Source organism: Hibiscus syriacus, unplaced genomic scaffold (assembly GCF_006381635.1).
Source record: "Hibiscus syriacus cultivar Baekdansim isolate YM2019G1 unplaced genomic scaffold, ASM638163v2 tig00001825_pilon, whole genome shotgun sequence".
NCBI classification, from domain to species: Eukaryota; Viridiplantae; Streptophyta; class Magnoliopsida; order Malvales; family Malvaceae; genus Hibiscus; species Hibiscus syriacus.
The window spans coordinates 709,720-723,258 of NW_024061893.1; positions in this window are offsets into that span (position 1 = coordinate 709,720).

Sequence of the window (13,539 nt, forward strand, 5' to 3'; positions counted from 1 at the left end):
ATATCGTTTTTAAAAGTCAATGTGACATCTCGGACTCGTATTCAGGTCGGATACGGGTTGGGGTGTTCAGAATTGGATAGAAACTTTCCTCATGACCCAATTTACTAAAGAGAAAATAGAAAAAAGTTAATTTTTCATATGAAAATCTCACATATTGATGCTTACCTCTGGACAATAGCATTTTTTCCTACGTTTTAGAGGGGCACGAATGTATACTTAAATCGAAATTCTCATCATACATTTATAACCCAAAGAGGTTGCAGTAGAGTCATATTCAATTAATGTTCCAATGAAGTTGCCAAGAAGCTTCACCACCTTCTCTAACATAAAACCAAGAGGGACCTCATGAACTAGAACCCATAAATTTACATAGAATAAATGAGTAGATATGGGATCTTCTCTGTTGATAACTTCCTAAAGAGGCTACTTTTAAGTACTTTTTCACTTAAGTTGTTGTTAGTTTAAAAACTCATTTTATTCATTAAGGATCATGTAGTTGCATTAGTGGTGATATTGCTATTTTATCTTGTAAAGGTGTTGTATGATGGAAAGGTGTGGTTGTTTACGTTGTGCATGAAATAATATGCAAAAGGTTGCACTGGGAAGAAATGTTGTAACATCACACGTTGCTAAAGCTGAATGAAGTGCCTTGGCATTTCTGACATAGAAAATGATAAAAATATATTTTTGTAAAATGACAGCTGGCAAGACACGTGTCTAATGGTTATAACCGCATGCTGGGGACCACTTCCATCTAGGATGATAGGATTCATTCCCAATAAGTGATTCTAGGGGTATTATAGGTAATTAAAATGTTAAATCCCATTATTACCCTTGGATATTATATTTTTTATATACAATGCATATGAGAAAGAGAGAAGATGAGGTAGATTTGATCATCTTCAGCTAGATTTTCTTCTCCGTATCATTCTTTTCATTCTCTAGTGGTGTTCCTCCATTAACGAGCTCCAAGGAGTGGCGAGCTAGGCCTCCGAAAGGAGCTAGCAAGCTATGGCGAGTCGTGGTGGTTGAGGAGAGCTCCGGTTGCGCGCATCGAAGGCTTCTTCTCCCTTCCCCTTAGCTGTTTTTCCATTTAATATTGGGTTGTTGGAACGAATGTATTTCATGTTTTGTTACATTGATGATTCGAACCCCACCAAGAACTAACCTTATTTGGTGGGTTGATTTTATTGATTTTTTATTATTTTAATAGTAGATTAAATTTATCTTTTGCATTTACCTGTTTGCTTATAAATGTTTCATCTTCTAAGTTTGTAGGAGGCATGAGAGTATCCATTACTTAGATGAAGGCTAGGTGTTCGAAAGAAACTTAGTCATTATTACTTGTAGTATTCGAGAGAAACACAAGAAAGATCCTCATAAGAAATGGGGTGTAGTATTTTCTTAAGCTTATAATCGGTGGTAACACTATATCCTAATTCCTTAGTGCTTAAGAGAGACAAAAATAGGATTGCAACCACTAAGAGGGGTAGTTTTTATCAATGGTGTAGGTTTCCATAGTTGAGACTGAGAGGAAATGTCATGACATTGTATTTTATTAGGTTCATTTGACTAGAGATAGCGAGAACATTTTCAGCAAACTCTGTAGAGCAAGTGAAAATCAGATATATTAAATCTGCTTAAGATATAAGTTTTAGCATCCTTAAATCAATCTCTACCATTAATTCGAAAACTTGTTGTGTGAGTAATATCCAAATATCATTTATTTTTTTTTTACCATTTTTCATTGCCTTGACATCTCTGTCATTTTCAACATTATAATCTGCTCTTGCCACTACATTTCCATTTGCTACCCCGTCAAACTATCAATCCATATCCACCAACATACACTTTGTAATTTACACCAATCCATGTGGAGACGATACTCACTCATCCTTTTATTACTTGAGCGATTGTGTAGACTTACACATTATTTACGTACAATTTTATAGTACACACAACACACAACAAGTTTTTGGCGTCGTTGTCAGGGATTGACAACGTGATGTTAATTAGTTTTGCTATAGCATTTTATTTTTGTCACTTTATTTTTTAGTCTACTTAATACTTTTGTTTTATTTTTTTCCAGGTTTATTTAGTGTATGCCTAGAAGATATTCTGAAGAGCCATTGGAACCGATAGAACCTGAGATTGAAAGACTTTTTAAACAAAGTAGACGTTCTCAACGTGCTCGAGAAAATATGTATCAAATTGGAAATCAGGGCATTGGTCAAGATGACGGAATCCAGAATGCAGAGGCATTACAAAATGTTGCACCTGCTGATAGGCCTCGTGTTATTCGTGATCATTTAAATTCAATGCTAGATGATCTGAATCCTAGAATTATGTCACCCGAATTTAAGGGTACACATTTTAAGCTTAAACAAATTATGTTTAATATGTTGAATTCTATAGGGCAGTTTGGGGGCATTCCAACTGAAGATGCCATTCAACATATTAGAAAATTTTTGGTGGTTTGTAATTCTTTCCGTTAAGAAGGAGTGCACGAGGATGTGCTGAAATTAAAGTTGTTTCCATATTCTTTACGTGAGTGACCAAGGGCTTGGTTGAGTGGTGTTCCATCTATTTAAAAGGAATCTTGTGTCGATCTTTGTAAGAGTTTCTTTTTGAGGTATAACCCATCGAACATGAATACTCAGCTAAAGAATGGAATAGTATCCTTTAGCCAGGGTGACAATGAATCTATGTATGAGTGTTGGGATCGTTACAAGAGTTTGCTTCTAAGTGTTCAAATCATGGTTTTCATGATTAGACTCAAGTAGTTATATTTTATAATGGACTCAATGCACCAACGAGGATGATGTTGGATGCCTCGGCAAATGGGACATTGCTGGATAAATCTCCCTACTGAGGCGTTGATAGAATTGCCAATAATGACTATCAATTTCCTTCTTTAAGGCTTTGGAGTAGGAGGAAAGCACCTGGAACATTCGAGTTAGATACCGAAGATTCGGTGTCCGCTAAACTCTCAGCTATCACTAATATACTAAAAAAATTACAACGCTCGACGGATGTGAAGGAAGTAAAAGTAACTAGCTTGGCATATTTGTTATGTCAAGGCAATCATCACGAGAGCGAATGCCCAACCATGAGTTCATCAACTTTATAGGTAATTTCAATCATGGTAATAATAATCCTTATTCTAACACTTATAATGTACGATGATGTCAGCATCCCAATTTCTCATGGGGGAATCAAATAGCCCACAATGTCAGTCAATCCACTCGGCAATAGAATCAAAATGAATCTCAAGGCTACAAAAATGCTATGTCACGGCATAATACCAACAAATGAGCTTCATTTTAACCCTCTCAGACCGATACAGATATCCCGATCCGATCTGGGGTGTCACATTAGAGCCACCGGAGCGACCCACCGTAAAAATAGCAAAAATTTTAAAACTTTTCTTAAAACATGTATACTTATAAAATCATTTATGAGTACAAAATAAAAGTTTTCAATATTCGAAATAAGACAAATTTTCAGACTCGTATATAAAACAAAATACAATTACATGCCCCCTAATCACTTGTACCATACTCTATAAGCAACGCGGGAAGAACTCCCTTACTAAAGTCGATAACTGCACTCGTACAATTCTTTTAACCTGCAATGGTGAGTAATAGAGTGAGCTTCGAAAAGCTCAGTAATACAGAACTACCAGATGATGCTGCAAGACATGCCAATAAATAGAAAGCCATATAATTTCCTTATTGATTTAGTTGTATACAAATTTTCAATATAAACTGGGGTTTCACTGGTAGTTCGTCGAATAGAAACCATGAAAATCTCAGTTCATATGAAGCATTTATAGTATCACATTTTCAAGAGATCGAATGGGATGTCTAGTGTGTTCCAACTGTACGATAAAATCATAATAGGTACACTTATCAAATGATAGGTCAGTAAATCTCATAAATCATACTGTCGTGGAGCTTTTTAAACTCGTAGTTTAAAACCATCGTATAAAGAGTTAACCTAAGGGAACATCTTAGGGCCTGAGAGCCTACCTGAGAAAGTTCGGGGCCACAGGGCCTACCTAAGAACACATCTTAGGGCCATAGGGCCTACCCGAAATGATCTCAGTGACGTAGAGCCTACCTAAGAGTCACATTAGGTCCATAAAATTTTTCCAGCTTGATCAGAGTTGTACTTTAAAAATCAGTATCTCCAAGATACAATTTATACTGTGATACAAATCCGTAAGCCATCACCATTAAGTCGGTGCACCCATAAAATATGTACCAAAGATTTTAGTGTACCATATGTTAAAACAATAAAACAATTTATTAATATATAGGGAACACACTACAAAATCCAAGTATTATTCAGAGACATTTTGTAGTCATCAGTATGGATAACAGAAAACTTATGCAATTTGATCAAATTACATGAGCAAGACCTTATTGAAGAGAATCGATTTATAACCGATCTAATCGGACATTTCAGATTGACACTTAGAATTCCACTATGTTTTCATGTGCATCAGGAAAACGTTCAGGAACCTTTATACATAATAATTCTAGATTCAGATTTACTGAGTGTGATTTTATTACCCAAACAATCAGGGGTATTCAAGAATATACTTTGAATTCATAATATTTCAGCCTAAATGAACCAAATGGGGGAATTCAGAATCTTTTTCTTCAACGTTACATGCGTGTTCAGACCTGACCGAAGTGATTTGAGATGAAGATATAGAAACAAAGATTCAAGACATTTACAATTTATGTCGATCGATCGAATTATCAAATAACTTGAGTTACACAACTCCCAGACTAATGCATATCAACAAGTCAATTCAATGCCCTTCCAGGGTATTCACTCTTTAATACTAACAATTCTTGTCCATTGACCATCTTCAGAATCATCGCTGAATATACCTTAAGGAATCGAACATGTATCACCATAATCTTTACTTTCTTTCCACATTACAACAATATCAAGAATTGATGACGTATTTGATTCTTGGTTCATAACCCATAGGGACCGTACATCATACAAGTTCATTGGTCTTCCCAGACTCATCCAATTACTTACTAAATTCTTCGTCATTAAGTGTACTTAATTCATTTAGCAATCAAGTTTATCTCAGTTACTTCAGAGTTTTCCAGAGTAATTCAGACGTTTCTGAATTTCAGATACATATTGTACTTCCTTTCAGATCAATTTGGTCTTCATGGTTGATTTGTCTAACGAATATTCCCTTCTTAGTACAACATGCGATCTAGAATTGAGCTGAGTACTTCTAAAATTATCATCGAGCCAAACTTGAGAAGACGAACGCTCATTCAAGTGATATCTATATCGTTCAGGTACTGATATATCATTAGGGTTGATTGCCTCACTTAAGTTATTTTTCATAACTTTTTAAAGGTAGTACAATACCCACAATTACTTGGATTCCTTCATTAATCCAAAACATGTACTTAGTCTAGGCCATGAGGGTATTTTGGTTATTCTGGTGCTCAGTTTTATTTCATTAATTTTAGAGCTTGAGGATATCCAATCATTCATGAGTTTGGTGATATTCTTGGTTATTCCCATTACAGGGGTATTTTGGTATATTTACAAATCCAGGGTATTACAATAATTCATTCTTATCCTTCTGTCTGATCTTATTATTAAATTCAAACTTATCATTTATTTCGGTTCTTTTGAACAGTTCTGACAAAAGAGCACCCTCGATAATTTATTCTTAACTCGGAGATTTTCAGGTCAATTGTCTTCTTAGAAGTTACCAACATGTTATGAGGAATTTTCTGTAATAAAAAATGATCTTAACAATTAAATCCGTAATTTATCGAGTTAAGTACGAATCCTTAAAGTACTTTCTCATTTAGGGTCGACTCGAACTATTTTTACCTACCAAGGGTATTTTTCGTAATTTCTTAACCAGAAAACTTTATTATAAACTCTTAATGAAAATAATATAATTAGGAGATCCTATGATTAATTGCTTCCCCGAACATTCTTTGATCTTAAAATGATTACCTTAACAGACTTGTAGCATCTTGCACAAACACTCTTGGGGTTAAAACCAGTTATTCAAATTTTCTAAGCAAAACTAACATTTCTTATGCACATCTGAAATTTTATCGGATCAATATGTCTTTTCAGAGTTATTAACCAAATTCCAAGGATAATTCTTGTCATCTTAAAACATAAGGGTATTCTCGTAATTTTACCCTACCAGAGAGTATTCTCATAATTTTCCATCCAAGTACCTTTGATGAAATAAATTATATGTTACAAATCCAAGCTCATTCCTTTATCACTAAACACAGAACTTGTAATTTTAATTCTAACAATCCCTCAATTTCTTATAAAAAGTCATTTGAACCATAATCAGTTACCGAATTTTTATCGTATTCGAATCGAGTGTAGAAATTAATTAACTATACAAATGAGACCAATATTATCTTATTCATGCATTTACCAATATTCACATGTTCCATAAAGCATAAAGAGGTATTAAAGTATTACCTCGATTTTCATGTCATACGGATCGACCATTAAAATTCCATTCAAATGTCCTTGATCTTTAATTCATCTTCCAATAATTCCTAAAATACATAAAATATAAATTTCATCAAAAACGGGACTTAATTTCTGAAAAACGATTGAATCAGTGATAAATCAGTGAAAACCAGCTTACCGGGTTCGAATTTGACAAAACAAACTTCATATTCGAATTCGGATTCGTGAAGTCTCAAAAAATCCCGAAAAAATTCCTAAAAATTATTTTAAGGCATTTTAAGACACTTACCAAGCTCGGTTCACAATTTTGAATGGCGGAGAGCTCGATTCTGAACATCAAAAACTTTGACTTTCTCACCCCTCCACGCGCCGACGACGACGGATACACGGAGATCACCGGTGGACTCGGAACGATGAAAGGAACACGATGGTGTAGGAGGTGTCGAAAACGGGTGACCGGATCGACATGAATCGACGGAAAACCAACGAAAATTGAGTTAAAACCGATGATACTTCCGACTGAAATTAACGACAAACGACGTCGATTCACGATGACAGGTTTGAGGGGATTTGTTCATCGGTCATCAACAAACACGATGATGGTTTTGGTTCGTCGAATAGAGGCCGTACGACGAGTAGATCGAAGATCAAAGTCGTTGATCGGGGAGAGGAAAAATGAGAATTTTTTCTGCAGAAATACACGGGGAAAGAGACTGACAATTGTCTCAAAAATAAAAATAGATAAACTATGAGTTTAGACACTGAATTTCTTGCACTTTATAAAAGAGTCTACCAACTTTGAAATTTTCAATTTAATCCTCGATTTCTTCCAAATACCAATTAAATCCAATACTTTAAAATTTCGAAAATTTAGCCCCTAAATTGGGGTGTTATAATTCTCCCCTCCTTAAAAGAATTTAGTCCTCGAAATTTATTCAAGTCACAGAAATGCATAAATGAAACTTACATATGTTCTATCATACCTTCAAGTAGATTTTACAGAAGTACGAGTTCTTTACTAATCATTAACTACTGAGTATACAATTTCATCATAACTCTCCCTCATTCCAATAAAAATAATCAAAACATACTTATCCTTGTGGAATCAATTCTGCCTTGGTTATGAGAATAGGCTCATAAAGCGATAACATATCTCAATTTCATTTATGGAGTCGGGTCAGAATTTCTCAGACGAGTAACTCTCACATAGTTTGTGAGGTACTTTACAGAATTCAAATAGACGTTACTGGTATTCCTTTATAAAGATAGAGTCCTAACGAATGAAAACTTAAGTTTGGTCATTACATATAGGGATTCAACCTTAGAGTTCCAGCTCAGAGAGGTATGATGGTAGTTTAGGGGCATGTACTGATTAGACATCTTTTTGAAATTTGATGGCTGATCTATCTTGAAAAATTTGACTCAACCATAGCTCTGATACCACTAAATATAACCCCCTCAGACCAATACGGATAGCCCGATCCGATCCGGGGTGTCACATTAGGGCCACCGGAGCGACCCACGTAAAAATAGCGGAAATTTTAAAACTTTCCTTAAAACATGTATGCTCATAAAATCATTTATGAGTACAAAATAAAAGTTAACAATATTTGAAATAAAACAAATTTTCAAACTCGTATATAAAACAAAATACAATTACATGCCCCCTAATCACATGTACCATACTCTGCAAGCAACGTCGGAAGAACTCTCATACTGAAGTCGATAACTGTTGGTACAATTCTTTTAACCTGCAATGGTGAGTAATAGAGTGAGCTTTGAAAAGCTTAGTAATACAAAACTACCAGATGATGCTGCAAGACATGCCGATAAATAGAAAGCCATATAATTTCCTTATTGATTCAAACGTATACAAATTTTCATTATAATCTGGGGTTTGACTGGTAGTTCATCGAATAGAAGCCATGAAAATCTCAATTCATAGGAAACATTCATAGTATCATATTTTCAAGAGATCGAATAGGATGTCTTGTGTGTTTTACTGTACGATAAAATCATAATAGGTACACTTATAAAATGATAGTTCAGTAAATCTCATAAATCATATTGTAGTAGAGCTTTTTAAACTCGTAGTTTAAAACCATCGTATAAAGAGTTAACCTAAGGGAACATCTTAGGGCCTGAGAGCCTACCCAATAAAGTTGAGGCCACGGGGCCTACCTAAGAACACATCTTAGGGTCGCAAGGCCTATCCGAGAATGATCTCAGGGCCGCAGAGCCTACCTAAGAGTCACATTAAGTCCATAAAAATTTTCCAACTTGATCAGAGTTGTACTTTACAAATCAGTATCTCCAAGATACAATTTATATCGTGATACAAATCCATAAGACATCACCACTAAGTCGGTGTATCTATAAAATAGTAACCATAGATTTTAGTGTACCACATGTTAAAACAATAAAACAATTTATTAATATATATGGAACACACTAGAGAATCCAAGTATTATTCAGAGGCATTTCGTAATCCTCAGTATGGATAACAGAAAACTTATACAATTTGATCGAATTACAGGAGCAAGACCTTATTAAAGAGAATCGATTTCTAACCGATCTAATCAGACATTTCAGATTGACACTTTAGAATTCCACTATGCTTTCATGTGCATCAAGAAAACGTTCAGGAACCTTTATACATAATGATTCTAGATTCAGATTTACTGAGTGTGATTCCATTACCCAAACAATCAGGGGTATTCAGGAATATACTTTGAATTCATAAGATTTCAGCCCAAATGAACCAAATGGGGTATTCAAAATCTTTTCCTTCAACGTTACTTGTGTGTTCAGACTTGACTGAAGTAATTTCAGATGAAGATATAGAAACGAAGATTCAAGACATTTACAATTTATGTCGATCCATCGGATTATCAAACAACTTGAGTTACACAACTCCCAGACTAATGCATATCGATAAGTTCATTCAATGCCTTTCCAGGGTATTCACTCTTTAATACTAACAATTCTTGTCTATTGACCATCTTCAGAATCATCGTTGAATATACCTTAAGGAATCAAACATGTATCACCATAATCTTTACTTTCTTTCCATATTACAACAATATCAAGAATTGATGACGTATTTGATTCTTGGTTCATAACCCATAGGGACCGTTCATCATACAAGTTCATTGGTCTTCCCATACTCATCCAATTACTTACTAAATTCTCCGTCATTAAGTTTACTTAATTCATTTAGTAATCAAGTCTATCCCGGTTACTTCAGAGTTTTCCATAGTAATTCAGACGTTTCTGAATTTCAGATACATATTGTACTTCATTTCAGATCAATTTGGTCTTCATAGTTGATTTGTCTAGCGAATATTTCCTTCTTAGTACAGAATGCGATCTAGAATTGAGCTGAGCTGAATACTTCCAAAATTATCATCGAGCCAAACTTCAGAAGACGAATGCTCATTCAAGTGATATCTATGTCATTAAGGTACTAATATATCATTAGGGTTGATTGGCTCACTTAAGTTATTTTCCTTAACTTTTTAAAGGTAGTACAACACCCACATTTACTTGGATTCCTTCATTAATCCAAAACATGTACTTACTCTAGGACATAAGGGTATTTTGGTCATTCTGGTGCTCAGTTTTATTTCATTAATTTCAAAGCTTGATGATATCCAATCATTCCTGAGTTTGGTGATATTCTTGGTCATTCCCATTACATGTATTTTGGTCAATTTATAGATCTAGTGTATTACAATAATTCATTTTTATCATTCCATTCGATCTTATTATTAAATTCAAACTTATCATTTATTTTGGTCCTTTCGAAACATTCTGACAAAAGAGCACCCTCAATTATTTATTCTTAACTCGGAGATTTTCAGGTCAATTGTCTTATCATAAGTTACCAACTTGTTATCAGGAATTTTTTGTACAAAGACATGATCTTAACAATTAAATCTGTAATTTATCGAGTTAAGTACGAATTCTCAAAATACTTTCTCATTTAGGGTCGACTCGGACTATTTTTACCTATCAAGGGCATTTTTCGTAATTTCTTAATCAGATAACTTCAGTATTAACTCTTAACGAAAATAATATAATTAGGAGATACTATTGTTAATTGCTTCCCCGAACATTCTCTGATCTTAAAATGATTCTCTTAACAAACTTTTAACATCTTGCACAAACCTTATTGGGGTAAAAACCAGTTAGTCAAATTTTCTAAGTAAAACTAGCATTTCTTATGTACATCTGAAATTTTATCGGATCAATATGTCTTTTCAGAGTTATTAACCAACTTTCAGGGACAATTCTTGTCATCTTACAACATAAGGGTATTTTTTTAATTTTACCCTACCGGAGTATTCTCATAATTTCCCATCCAAGTACCTTTGATGAAATAAATTATATGTTACATATCCAAGTTGATTCCTTTATCACTAAACACAAAACTTGTAATTTTAATACTAATAATACCTCAATTTCTTATAAAAGTCATCTGAACCATAATCAATTACCGAATTTTTATCGCATTTGGATCGAGTGTAGAAATTAATTAACTACACAAATGAGACCAACATTAACTTATTCATGCATTTACCAATATTCATATGTTCCATAAAGCATAAAGAGGTTGTAAAGTATTACCTCAATTTTCGTGTCATACTGATCGACCATTAAATTTCCATTCGAATATCCTCTATCTTTAATTCATCTTCCAATAATTCCTTAAATACATAACAATATAAATTTCATCAAAAACAGAACTTAATTTCCGAAAAACGGATCGAATCAGTAAAAACCAGCTTACCAGGTTCGAATTTGACAAAACAGACTTTGGATTCGTATTCAGGACGTCAAAAAATATAAAATATGACTTTTCAAAAATTTTGACTTTTCGATCAAAGTTAAAGTCAACGGTCAACGGTTTTACACAAATATCACCCTAACAGAGATTAATTACATATTAGGCACCATTTTAAAAACATTTACAAAACTAGCACCCGAGTTCTTTTTACCTACGGCCAGGACTTCCCCACGCGCAGGGGCAGCGCGTGCGACGCCATGGAGTGTGTAAAAATTCTCAGAAAAATTCTTAAAATTTATTTTAAGGCATTTTGAGACACTTACCAAGCTCGGTTCACAATTTTGAATCGCGGAAAGCTCGATTCCGAACATCGAAAACTTTAACTTTCTCACCCCTCCACGCGCCGGGCGATAACGAAGACACGGAGATCATCGGTGGACTCGGAACGATGCAAGGAACACGATGGTGTGGGAGGTGTCGAAAACGGGTGGCCGGATCGACGTGAATCAACGGAAAACCATTGAAAATTGAGTTAAAATGACGATACTTCCGACTGAAATTAACGACGAACGGTGTCGATTCACGACGAAAGGTTTGAGGGGATTTGTTCATCGGTCGACAACGAACACGATGATCATTTCGGTTCGTCGAACGGAGGCCGGACGGTGAGTAGATCGGAGATTAAAGTCGTTGACCGGGGAGATGAAAAATGAGACTTTTTTTCTGCAGAAATACATAGGGGAAGAGACTTATAATTGTCTCAAAAATAAAATGGTTAAACTATGAGTTTAGCCATTGAATTTCCTGTACTTTATAAAATAGTCTGCCAACTTTGAAATTTTTCAATTTAATCCTCAAGTTCTTCCAAATTCCAATTAAATCCAATACTTTAAAATTCTAAAAATTTAGCCCCTAAATTGGGGTGTTACATTCATCTTCAGTGAGCATTAGTTCACTGGAAGCTACAATTCAAGATTTTATATCTACCAAGTCAATGTTGTAAGACCATTCTATTTCAATTAAGAATCAAGGAGCTTTACTTCGTAGTCAATGCACCTTACTTCAAAGCCATAGCTCGTCTTTGAGAGCTTTGGAAGGTCAAGTTGGTCAGATTGCTATGAAATTGCAAGAATGCCAGCATGACGATTGTCAAGTTACACTGAAATCACTAAAACGCATGGAGAAGAGCATTGAAACGTTTTAACTCTTAGGAGTGGAATACAAATTCACCAACAAGTCAAGGTTGGTGGGACACAACATGATGATTCTACCCCCATTACTGAAAAGGGTGAAGCTGAATTACGTGATGATATTATTTCTGAGAATAACAAGGATGAGGGTTCTACTAGTGAGCTTGTTGAGGCATAAAATTCTAATGTCAAGGCAAAATCAATTCTTATGCCTACAGTTAAGGAAGCTTGATCCCCACCACCATTCCCGCAAAGATTGAATAAACATAATGATGAAGTTCAATTTAATAAGTTTGTGGACATTCTTGATCAGCTCCATATTAATGTACCTCTCTTGGAAGCTATTGAACAGATGCCGACGTATGCCAAATTTATTAAGGGAATTTGTACAAAGAAGAGGAAAGTAGAGACGTATGAGACAATTGCCACAATAACGGAATTTTGTTCTTCATTGAGTAAGTTGCCACCAAAACAAAATGATCCGAGCAGCTTCGTTATTCCCTGTTCTATAGAGCTAATTTCGTTGGAAAGGCACTATGTGATATTGGTTCAAGTGTTAACTTAATACCGAAATCTATATTCTTGAAGCTTGGCATAGGAGATGCAAGACCCATATCGATTAATTTACAACTTGCCGATCGATCCCATGTTAAACCTAAAGGGAGAGTCGATGATGTCATAGTAAGGTTGAATAAATTTGTGTTTCCAGACGACTTTCTAATTTTGGATTGTGAAGTTGATGCCAAGTCACCTATCATTATGGGAAGACCTTTCTTAGCCACTGGTCGTATTTTGATAGATTATGAAAAATATTAACTCACCATGAGAGTGACTAATTAGTGTGTGACTATCAATGTATTTGTACTCTCAATTGTGTTCATGACACTAAAGAATGCCAAGGCATTTATGAATCAAACTTAGTAATTGAAGAAGAAACTGAATAGCTTTGCCATAACAATTTTATTCAGCTGGCAGACAAGGAATATTGGATGGGTGATGAAAGTTTAGAGGAGTATGGCAAGGGAACAATCTAGCTTACTACTAGCTAGATCAGGTATG